We start from the raw sequence: 13,100 nt of genomic DNA, 5'->3' as shown, positions 1-13,100 counted from the left end.
ACTTTTTAGCGCGGACCCGACGTCCATATAATTGTAAGTCAATGGCAAGAGGAGATTGTTATTTAACTCTTTTCTTGTTTTGCTGATCCATTCTTTTGTTAATTTTTTTGTTTATAATAAAAGTGTGATTTAGATCGTAATCGCTGTTGGTAGACAAGAAGAAGAACAGTTTCTTCTTCTGGTTGTATTGACCGCCCCGTTTAACTGCACGCAAAAAGAATCCTTATTGCACTTAAGATTTGAATTTTAAGCACTTTCTTAAATTTGTGAAAAAACCATTTTACAGGCGTCTGTTAATTAAAAAATCACCCCTGTAGATCACATTGTCACTTTTGATATGTCAATGTACAATCGCACCCCTGGTGTCAGTTTTCAACCCCACATTAATGGTGGTGACACCTGTTATGGAATATTTGATTACTCTCCCCTCCGAGAGTTTGGTGCCTAGATTGTTATGCCTAGGTGTTTACCAAATCACCGCTAATTGAAATAATCCCAGATCATGTACAATTATTAGAAGACAAATATTTAAATGGAACCAATACGGTAGCTTTTTTCCAAGAAAAAAAATAAAGTGATCAGCATCGACATCAGGTCGATGGTTACCAGAGACAAAGTACTAACAGTAAAGCTCCTTGTGAAAGAGTTCGTCCAGGAAAGTACTGCGATCTTACCTATTTCTGCCGCCAGGCATTAATGTCAGCATTACTGCGTTCCGGTTTTGAAGGGTAAGACGTGCTGCTGAAATTACAGGCACATGGGACTTGTCAACTTATGTCTAAGGGTGATAGCCGCAGTGGCAGTGCCCTTTAGTACTTTGCGATTTAAAGCATGAAGTGGCCATGCAACTGTTATGGACGGGCGTGTAGCTTACCACCACACACACACACACACACGATTTGTTCGTCCCGCTAATTGATATTAAAAAAAAACAAAAATAATATTAAAAAACATAATACAATTGGAATATAATGTGATAATTTGTATTTAAGATTTTTTTTAATCCTAGAGATGTCCTTCACATATTAATGTTAATCCTTGATAGTCCGTTTGGCTCTTGTAGATAACTTTTGATTTGTGGTATTTGATATTTATATACTCGTATTGTACAAACAATACAGTTTTTTACTCATTCTTCTCAAGCCTTAGGCTGCGTTTCCACCAGAGATGTGCGAGATCGCTAGGCGGTTTGCAAGGAAAAAATCCACCAATAGGATTACTTCAATTTCCTAGCCTCGCTTAGTGTAGCATCTCATCTCATTTATGTGTAAGTCTGTTCCAATTCATTTTAAACGAAATGTAAACAAAACGGTCAGGTTGAATTTCTAAAGCAATCACTCATTAAATCGAGTAAGTAACACTTTCACATATATTTCGAAGATTGTGACTTGATATCTCATCACTTTTTTCAACAATATTAATTTGAATAACATCGTAAAATTGTATTTGAAAAATGGTAGTCAAAAAGTGAGGTTATTTTTAAATTAAAGATGTATGAATAGTCTATGGTTGCATAGTGCTGTAAAGCTTTTGTAATCGATTACTACATCGAACATTTCAATCGCAATCGAATGAGTGTCTAAGGATTTGAAGGAGGATTTAAAATTAAGATTTCGGAAGTTTTAATTATGCTTTTATAAGTTACGTAGTGAGAACCGCTAGTATGACCCAATTAATTGATTTGTAGTTTGCAGTAAAATTGGCCATCACTAAACCGTCTGTGGTCGGGTCAGTAACTTAGTATACGAACAAAAAGCGAGAGATGTGTAAGAGGAATGTGTGCGAGAAATGCGAGTGAGGAAGGTGTGCGAGGTAAGCGAGCGCCTCACCTCCTGAAAACCGTCCGCTCCACATCCTCGCACCACCTAGCCACCTCGCACATCTCTGGTGGAACCGCAGTCTTGCGAATCAGTAGTTTAAACAATATCACGGCTTCAAGTGTAATTTGCTTACAATATAAACATGATTTGAAAGTTTAATTGAGAAACTGCTATTAAACACCGGAGTCCAGAGTTCGATTCCTGTCATGTGCCCGGGCTATCTCCCTGCAACGGGCTTCCATTAGACCAGTTAATTAGACATGAACGGAAATTAACTGAGCTAAAAAACTGTCATTAACTTTGTCGTTAAAATGTTGGGGGAGTGTGGAATAGACCCTTGGAATGTGCTTACAGTTTTGTTAAAGATATTTTGTGAAAGGGAAAGTGGGATAGATTATAGTTAATGGCAAAGATGCAAAGATTCAATTAATGTTAACCAGTGGCAATATAAAGAAAGAAACAACCGCATAGAAGCGATCACGAGAACGAAAGTGACAAAAATATAATTTAGGTTTCTTACCTAATTAGTATTTCGACTTCGGTGACCCATCGATTTACGCTGCATATTTACGCTGGGTGAGGAGGTACTGGGTTCGATTTCCTGTACAACCAACTAGGAAAATGAAACAGCCATTATCGTAAAATGTTATCTAATAATCGAGCACATATTGGGTTTAAAGCTTTCTTGGTTATTCAATAATGATTATCAGAAATTACTTGCTTGTTACTCATTGCGCTCCTTGCATTCTATCATGTGCCCTAAATCTTCGTATTCGTGCATAAATTTGTGATAGCTGTCACGCAGATGTGGATTTATCATTAGACGTGACTCCAACTGTTTAAATTGTGCTGCTGCCTGGGCTTTAGATTGGCCGAGCTCATTTTCAAAATTATTTTTTAAGGGCAGACGGACTTCGTATCTTCCATCTGGTAGGCGCCTTGTGGCCTTGACGTATAATTCTTCGCAAAACTGCTCTTCTCTAGTCATTGCGATAGAGGCATTCGCTATTTCGTCCACCTCCCAATATGTAGAGATATCTTCAATGGTATGAGTTATTTTTAATATTCGGTTATTTCGGAATGGTTACACCCGTGTGTTACACCATGCACTTACCAATGGCTACGCGCTCCATGTTCACGGTTTGAGTAGGAAAAATAAAAAGGACTCTTAATACGAATACTCTAACAGGTACTTAAATTATAAAAAAAACGCTTGATAAATTTATACGTTTTAGTAGAAGTAGAGGTCCTTGTGAAAGAGTTCGTTCAGGGATTTACTGCCACCAAGCAGTAATATTAGCATCAATGCGTTCCACTCTTGAAGGGTAAGGAGCTGGTGAATTTACAAGCACATGGGACTTGTCAACTTGTGTCTCAGGGTAGCGTAGTGGCAGTGTCAGTCAGATCTTTGCGATTTAAAGCTCCGAGCGGTGCTCGCTTTCACCACGCGCGCCACTTCTTATTTCCAACATTAACTACCCAACGTCTCACCCATAAACGTGAATTTCTAGCCTAAGAAGCCAAATATTACATTTTCAATATTTACATTACTTTGAAACTGTAATTAAAACACAGTTCTGCCATAAATCTATAACTTTTAAGATATTTTAAATTAAAATTTTCATATCGCCCTCTTTATTGTCGGGCGAGTCTACGACGGACTCCGTTGGATGTATAATATTCGCTTTACAATGCTCGTTAGGTATCGATAAATTTTTGGTACATTTGGGAAAAGCTTTTTTTTTCAGCTCAAGCTCGTTATGCTGGAAGACGTCGGTTCGAATCCGTTCGGATCGAAGGAATTTTTTCTGAGTATTCGATCTTTGTATTAATAATTATAACAAAATGTTATTTATGTTAAGAAGAATATTGTTTTTTGTATGAAAAATAGTGACAGACATAACACTAATACGAGGAATAAAAATTCTGTTCATGACAGTCGTCTTCATAAAGTCTCAAATTCATTTAAGGGGCAACGTGTGAGCTTGATATTCAAAATTTGCCATTTACGAACTATCGTGAAACAAAAACTTATTATTATACAGCTTCTGCGTATTTGCATGCCAAGAATCCGTGGTAGTGACCCGCTTAGCTCTTGCAGGTAGTGGAAGTGTTCTATCTTGGTATTGATGATTATGAATAAATAAATTTTAAATATTAGACAACATCACATGCGTTGCTCCGATCGCCGATTTTTGTAAGACAGTTATTTCATTGTAACTACTTAAACCATTTGATCTAACAAAACAGTAGTTCCCGCTTCTCCTTCGGTGACTCACCTTGAAGTTAATGTTTGTCAGTGTACAAAAAAAAAGACTGACCCGCGGCACCCCTTACAGTATCACGTGCCGGTAATCCAGAGGCTAAAGAGTATAGTATAGCTTCATTAAAGAAGTATTCCCTCTGGATGGGGAAACTAATCCAGTCCGTATAAATCTCTGGGAGGAGCCACGGCATCACTCATTCCGCTGTCAGAGCACTTACCTTGCTGCCTACAGCACCTACATTGGCAGACTTGGAAGTGTTTAAATAGACTGCGGATCCAAGTCGGCCGAAGTAAGGGCTCTCCTTACTTCGGCCGACTTGGATCCGCAGTGTGCATGCTCATGCACAGGTGGGGTTATAGCTCTGAGAGCATATGTATTTGTGGTGTCTCTCCCAGACTATGGCACATCTTTTGTCTTGTCCTGCGTGCCCCTACACCTGCACAGGCGAGGATCAGTACAACGCCACTGATAATGCCAGTCAGTCGCAGAGTACTGGTCCATCAGAGTCGACACGCTTAGAAGAAGTGTACAAAAAGCAATGTAAGTTAAAATTATTTTGCAACGTTTTCAAATTCCCCCACAAGAATAACCCTAGCACTTCGAAAATGTTTTGAAACAAAAGATCCCTCGGGAAAATATATTGAAAGAAGATAGCAATAAGGTATAAATCAGGAGTTAGAACAACTTAAAAAGTAGGGAAATACCACAAATCATTTGCTTGAGGATTTTTAAGTGTAGTTTCTGAAGTAAGAAGCTATTAAATAATTGCCGTTGTGTTTCAATGTTATATGACGATATTGGTGGTTCAGTGGTTAACAGTCTGCTCAGTTGGTGAGATATGAGGTTCTATTCCCGGTAAGCCATTTGTTGGCGCGGAACAAATACGAGACAAAATAGAGACCCTGGAGACGGCCCTGGTGAAATTACAGGCACATGGGACTTGTCAATTTATGTCTCAGGGTGACGGGCGCAGTGGTATCTCCCCTCAGATCTTTGCACTTTAAAGCTCTGAGTGGCACTGTAAGTGTTATAAACAGGCATGTAGCTTACCATCACCTGTCATTTGATGATATATAAAAAATTCTTGAAAACCGGTACGCTACAATGCTCACATTACTGCTTGGCGGCAGAAATAGGTTAGGTGGCAGTGCTTCCGTACCATTAGCAACTTAGACATAAAGAAAAATATGGCCTTATTATGCCAAGGGTGTAAATTACACCAATATCACATGATAGGTTCAATAACATGGCCTTGGCGTACACCATTCTCATAGTCAACAAGGCGGGTGAATAGATTGCAATCGAATTATTCCATAAATCAATTGGCATGACTCAACGACGTACACGATCATACGACTATCGAATAATTGGTGTGAGAAACGATGTGACCCAATATTTTCATTGGCTTCGACGTGTCGCAATTAATTTGACAACCCGATAAGTAATAAATCATAATCAACCCATGTATACGTTCCGATGCTGGGCATGGGTCTTCTCTCAGGCGAAGGTTCTTTTACCAACAATATCATCCATGAATTACGACGTATTCTCAAGGTCAAAGTCAAAGTCACATAATCATCTATTCCTTTTTTAAGCTACACGCCTATCGCCCTGAGACATAACTTGACAAGTCCCATGTGCCTGTAATTTCACCAGCACCCTTACCCTTCAAAGCTGGTACATTAATGCTGACATTACTACTTGGAGGCAGAAATAGGTAAGGTGTCAATGGCAATAAGGTAGTCTTCCATAGGTAAAATAAATTTACACTTAAAACGTCACTTTTAAGCTACTGCTCGTTCACTACGCTAACTTCCCTGAGAAGAACGAGCAAGTAACTCTATGGATTAGACTTTTCAAATAAACTTAAATGCTATGGAAACTTTGAATCAAATTTGTGTGGAATCTAGAGCCATCTCGTCTTTCATCTTTATCTAATACGTAGTCTTCAATTTTGTGATATAACTTTTCAATTAGAATATTTTAATGTAGGTTTTAAATCTTAATATGTGCTCCAGAACCTTATTGTAAAAACGTATCCATTAAAGAGTCGTCTAGCTTCGTTAGGCGAAATCGTGGTACCATGAGTTTGGACTTAGCTCTAAGGTTATTCTTATGGATATCTTCTTCCTTTCTTCTTTTTCTTCTTAATGTATTTTAGACAACAACTATTTTAGATTTCTTCGACGTGCAGGTTTTATTATGATGACTTCATCATGAAATTTCAAATTCCGGGTTCAAATCTGCAGCCTCTGCTAGAGCGACGGTTTTTTATATAAAAATGTAAGTGCGCATTTAACCTCCATCTCACCTGATGAAAAGTGAGGATAAAGAATACAAACCTAAATAATGCCTCTTCACTTGCGAAAGAGCAAAAATGGCCATCGACACTTGGCACCCTATGCATGATCACTTTACAGTGCAAAAGAGACTGAGAAGCCGGAAAAGTTTTGCCAAATGTGTCGATCCGACCGCCCGACGAGTCGACCATTGAGCAGGCTCATGCTGGGTTCAACTTTGGGGCGCAAGAATACCGTCTGCATTTGTCCTGCTTTCTGAGAATCTTCCTCCTGGACACGAATGGCCATGGCCGATCTGGCGGTCTTTGAGCAGGCTTCGAACTCAGGTTGGTCGGAGCAAGGACAATTTGTTCAGGTGGGAATTTTCGGATGGTTCTAACCTGGACTGTTTGTGCGTTGCGACTCAAACGATGGCCCACCTCGTATCGTGCCCTGCGTGCCCTAACACCGGCACGGTTGAGGATTTAATGGCGGCTATGAGCGACTCGGTCGGCGTGCCTGAGTTCTGGGCCACAATAGTGTAAAGTATGTCATCGATACGATAAGAAGAAGACTCACGCCATAAAGATCCAAGTTATAACGTTCAGGGAACAAGTCTGCAGGCAAGGAATTCCAATTCACAGCCATTTGCCATATAAATGTGGAAGCATAAGGCTTCGTGCGAATCTTTGGAATATTCACAACATAAGGGTGGAAACCCAAGCCTACGTCTAATTCTTCGATGATAGAAAGGGGAAGGCGGAATTGAATCGTATAATTCTATCGCACATTCTCCGTGATATATTCTGTAGAATACCAATAATTAGGCACTTATACGACGGTGTTCAAGTCTCTGCAGCTTCGCCTCTAATAATTTCAAGTCACCTATAAGTCTCTTGGCACGCTAGTCAATTGAATTCAAGGTGGTCAGTTGGTGTGTACCAGAGCCATTCCAAAGGAAGTAGCGGTACCTTCATGCACGACCTGACACGGATATTGTTTAGCGATATGTTAAGTATGTTAAGATATTTTGTATTTACCACCGCAAAATAATCACAGTCTAAAATAAGCCTAAAATGAATAACAATTCGCAATTTTGTTATTGGCGTATGAAGCGATGACATCATTCCAATTATTATCGTTCATTCATTGATTGAATTGAATGAACTGGATATAGTGAATTGTCTAGAAATAGAAAATACAATGACCCAGTCGGCTGGTTACGTTTCTCCTAGTATAATTTGCTACAGGAATTCGACTCAAGTTCGAATAATCATTATTTCTTTGTAAAAAAGAAAGAAAGGAAGTAAAATAGTTGCCCCACACTAGGGAAACCCTGTGTTGTGGGTGCCATGGACATACACATATTTTAGTAACAGAGTAGAGCTCCTTGCAAAAGTTCGTCCAGGGAAGTACTGCCGTCAAGCAGTACAAGCAGTAGCATTATTGTGTTCCGGTTTTGAAGATTAAGGGTGCTGGTGAAATTACAGGCACATGGGACTTGTCAACTTATGTCTCAGGGTGATAGGCGCTGTGGCAGTACCCCTCAGCAACTGTTACGGACAGGCGTGTAGCTACACCGAAACTCACGAGGGAAATAAATGTAGGCCATACAAATATTTCTCCCGGACCGGGAATCGAACCCGTGACCTGCATGGTAGTCCAACACGGTAACAGTTCGGCCACAGAGGCAGTTAAAATATATGTGACAGAATGATAACATAAATAAAATAAAAAGATAAAACACAATGTAAAAGAATTACATTTAAAATGTTACCAAAATTATCTCTACTCAGGTTTTTACAATCTTCATCACTGAAGTAATAACAGGTGACTTCGCCCAAGAAAAATATGCAATAAACTCAAAAAAGGGTATCAAAATTAAATGTGAATCAAATTTTTTTTATATTTGCGAGGAAGTAGATACAACGATAATTTATCTCTTGTATGAATTCACAACACAACATTTACGGATTAATAATTTTGGCTTGGATACAAGTCCTTTGAGTCATGTCTTCGTTTAATTATGTATCTGTAAATATGGCCGCCACAAAGAGGTTAGGCAATTTGAGGCGGCGTGCTTGGATTGACTCGGGATTCCTTAGAACGGGCCGATACGGGTATTTTAGTTCGAGACTCGTATAATTTCGCGTTTTAGTCTTCGATTAAGGCACAATAGCACTATCCTATTCCACTTTAAACTAGATTTCACAAAATAATTGAAAGTCAAAATAAAAACGACACTTTTCCCTCCAAAAGGCTCAGAGCGCAACATTTACGGACTTTGCAAATGGAGACTTTTTTGTTTTGTTTTTTAAACAGATTGCCAGCTAGCTATTCTTCCAGATAATGCAACTCATAAAATAAATAATATCCAAATTGTAAAATGAATTTAAAAAATTAATTTAGTAAAATACATATAAGTGCTCAGTTAAATTGAAAAAAAAAAATTTAAGTTTTTTTTTTCTATACTTAAAAGTTTATGCGACATACATTTAGATTTTTTAAAGCTGTTTGTTTAATTTTGGTGTATTAAAGAAGTTTTTTTTATTAACAGTTTTGGCTTGGATACAAGTCCTTTGAGCCATGTCTCCGTTTAATTATCGGAATCCTCAGCATATTTGCCATTGTAGTTCTAAATTCTAATACATTATGTTTTCACTTTCTCTTCAATAACTTAGTTCACTTATTTGGGTTTATTAAATAGTCTTTTAAGCAGCGGGAGTCCATATTTATGTTTTACTTTCACTTAAATCATATTATCTTCTACCACTTTGAACTAAAACTTTGAATTCGTTACTAGTGGAATTTTCAGGATAAAGTCTTTTGTAATTTGGTTTAAAATAAGGAATGTAGTTCTAACTTTCTTCATCACTATTTCTTTCTTCGTTTTTTCTTCATAATACACTTAAAATAAAAATAATCTTTGTAAAAACTGTACTCGTAACTTTCAAAACCTGCCATTTTTTTTTAAAGAAGTATAGTGTATATAAAATTTATTACCGCCCTAAGACGGTAATGTAATGAAAAACCCGAGGGCATAATTTAAGAATGTCTAAAAATGTCCATTACGTTAGCTATGATAAGGAGGGCAAAACTGTTATGGATACGCTTGTCGCTTACCACTTGATAATCATAAAAAAACACGTCGAACTAAAAAAGAAAAAATAATTTGCCCCGGGTGAGGATCGAACTCACGACCTTAAGATTATGAGACTTACGCGCTGCCTACTGCGCTACCGAGGCTATGATAATTCCATCTGAAATTGCGCACCACTATCTGTACTAGTGATAAATAATTTATTTTTAAAACTTGTAACAATACAATGGATACACTATCTAGATTATTTATTGGAAATAGTAAGTTACGTCATTTATATAATATATGGCGTTCGTTGTAAAAGTGAATTTTATTCTAATGAATTGAAATAAAAAAAAATCGAATTAAAAAACAAAATATTATTATTATTTATTCAGTGTTTTTTACTTTTGTTTAATCCAAATAGAAGATATAACAATTTGTTTACAATGACAGATATGATGAAATGTAATACCATTTAGGAAACAAAAAAAAATTTTTGTTAACATGCTCGGAAGTTTGCATTACTTTGAAAAACGAACACGGAAAATTTGTTATTTATGACCTTGCGACTTCTTCCCGGCTACGACCTGCAAAGGAAGAATGAAAATCCATTACTGTCCACTTGTTTAAACTTTTAAATCTACCTTCTAATAATGAACTATGTAAAAAGAAAAACTCATACAGCCAATAACCCAGTGTTCATAGTTGCGAGAATTTTAAATACCTTATCTGTACTGCTTGCTTAAAAAAAATGGCGGTAACATTTAAACTAAAGTGTTTTGGTATTCTTTTGTTTTTTCGTCCTTTTTGTATTTTGGTCGCCAAAAGGCATTGACTTACAATTATATGGACGTCGGGTCCGCGCTAAAAAGTGTCCGAACTTATAGGGCGTTAAAATCGTATACAGAGCGTCATTCACGTTTTAGTCTTCGTTTGTTCGACTGACAGCGAAGCAAGCAAAATTAGACAGTACTGCGATGACATTACAATTTAAATTCAACGTTTTAGCTTTTTCATATTCCTTTACATGCCACTACGTTTAAATAGGTTGACTTGGGACATTTTTTTCGTGGTTTTTGTATTAGACCCGTCTTCCATTTATTTGTAAGTCAATGCCAAAAGGCCAAAAAATAAATGCTAGTGAGAAGAGCGATAACTACTTGACCACCGGCGCGCGTGACATTTCGAAAACAGTATAGATACACATTCAAACACGTCATCAGAAGGTCAGCAGACTCAAAGTCTATAATAACGCATAGAATGATGGTTTCATATCAAACGAACTGTCACAAGTGAGGCAAAAATCAAATTCATGTAGGCTAGTTTTAGTAGTAGGTTAATTTTCGGTTTTAGAGAATATTTATATAAAAATACAAGTTGAAACGCGTTACTTCCTTGTGGAATGTGATGTTAGTATCTATTTTATGTTTGTCTGACGTATTTTTACACTCATTTACCGCACATTTCGTCACTTTTAGCTAAAATTCTTGAGCTGTTCGCGGTGCAAGTTGACCTTGAGCACTGACGGCCCGCCCGCTCGTGTAGGCCCTTTTGGCGCGCTTCAATTTGCCTCACTTAGCGTGTGCGGACTAGGTTTCTATGTGTTATTATTCTAAGACTTTTAATATTAAAATATATATTTTTTTGCCTTTTCTATTACACATTTTCCTGCCCTTAGTCTTTTATTATTTCCTCACATTGTTCGAGAAAAATACTATACATGCCTCGGCGGGAACGGGGATGCTTGACTCGTATTAATACTAAATCGTATTCGTCCAGCAATCTCTTACTTCCCGGCCTCTGCAATAACGTATTATTTTTTAAATATAAAGTTACACCACTTTTAATATGAAAGACACATATTTTAGTCCAATTTTTAATTATAGATAGTAAACTTATGATTAGTGGGTTAATAATGATGATATAAAAACAGTGTTGTCGTAAAGGTCGTACTTCACTGACTCATTCAGTAAGTAATTACTGCTGAGCACGGGTCTCTTTTCTAGCGAGGCATTGCGTGCAAGTTTCATCACGATGTTTTATATGGCACTGCTATTACAATAGTGTTATAACTCGAAATATGTGAAAATCAAGATTATATCGTTGTTGAACGTAAAATTTGATTCTCTACACGTCAATAAAACCGTTGTTAGAATATTGTAAAAAACAACTAAAATATATCTACTTAACTATTTAACTTAAAATGAGATACGCTTTATGTGAGCTAGTTCTGGCCAAAACAGTCCTTATTCAAAAACATGAAATTATTTCTTCTCTTTTATTTTTAAATGTGTATATTTGGTAAGTAGAAAATAACCTATACATAAATTAAAGCGAGTAATTCGTTTTTCGTCGATTCTGAGAAAATACACTTTTTGAGTTAATACACTATTGTATTAATAGTGCGATATATTTGAAAATTTCGCACACAAATTCCGAGAAAACCAACAAATTATTAAGAACGAGGAAAAGTCCATCCTTTTTTAAATAAATTGATATTATGCCTAATTAATAAATGTTGTTACAATTTTTGTATAAATAAATATTAGACAACATCGCATACGTTGTTTTGATTCCATAATAAGTGACTAAAGCACTTGTGTTATGGAAATCGGAACTAACGACGGTACCACAAAAACCCAGACCCGAGATAATATAGATAAGTTTTCTACGCTGATCGAACTCGGGACCTCAGAGATGGGGACAGTATGAAAACCGATGTACATGGGTACTATACTTTAAGGACAAAATGTATTATTATTATAATATTTAAAAAAAAAAAAATTAAATAAAAAATAAATCTTGAATTACGCTGTATTATATAGTCATATTATTGTAATTTAATTAAATTGAAATACTTCTAGGTCCACCTCTGCTTTTATTGTTAACCCTAACCTAACACAGGGCTCATATGTGTAACGTTTTAATTTTAAGACTTTATGCACCAATGAAGACAATAAATATTATCGTAGTTTTAAAGTGAATAACCTCGTATGTGATTTCTATGTAATTTTTCATGACGAAGATAAAAATGTGGTGTAAAATATTAGTAGTTAACATTTTAATTAGTTATATTATACCTCTTTCCGATATTACTATAATAATATATTTGAATAAGAAATTTGTAAGTTTTTCTTCAACAAAAAACAATAAAAACAAACTATATATGTGAAAACGATATTGACTATTGAACATAATCTTAGGGGTCCATGGACCATAGGTTAAGGAACCGTGCCCTACATCAAGTCTTTCATATTTGACGACCTCGGTGACTCAACGGTTTAACTGTTAGCGCTGAGTGAAGAGGTCCCAGGTTCGATTCCCGGAAGGACCAAACCAAGGGTACTCATAGTAGAGGGAAATTCCAAGCGTCAGACCAGGTTATTGGTGTGTTTTCATTTACACATTATTGCTACAATCATTACTTATTGTAAATAATACCTGTTCCACTCATATAGATGGAATAAGTTGATAAAAAATACGGTCGTACTTGTAAAAAATATCATCATCAACATGACCATTAATATTACAATATGATATCATTTCAAAAGAGTTTTTTTATAAAAAAAATCGAACTTCCACTGAAGAGCAATTTTTAAAAAACCAAATACAATTCGAAATTCAAAAAGCAGTCACATGTTACCAACCGTGG

General features: G+C 36.5%; 1 non-coding gene across 1 annotated transcript; it reads right to left on the bottom strand.

The window, feature by feature from the left end:
* Window positions 1-9,539: 9,539 nt before the first annotated feature.
* On the bottom strand, window positions 9,540-9,612 carry Trnam-cau. The gene has a single exon. It is a non-coding gene; the product is annotated as a tRNA-Met (tRNA).
* Between the last annotated feature and the right edge of the window lie 3,488 nt (window positions 9,613-13,100).

This window comes from Hyposmocoma kahamanoa, unplaced genomic scaffold (genome assembly GCF_003589595.1).
Source record: "Hyposmocoma kahamanoa isolate Upper Pololo Valley unplaced genomic scaffold, ASM358959v1 185, whole genome shotgun sequence".
Lineage (NCBI taxonomy): Eukaryota > Metazoa > Arthropoda > Insecta > Lepidoptera > Cosmopterigidae > Hyposmocoma > Hyposmocoma kahamanoa.
This window is presented reverse-complemented; position numbering and strand designations above follow the sequence as displayed.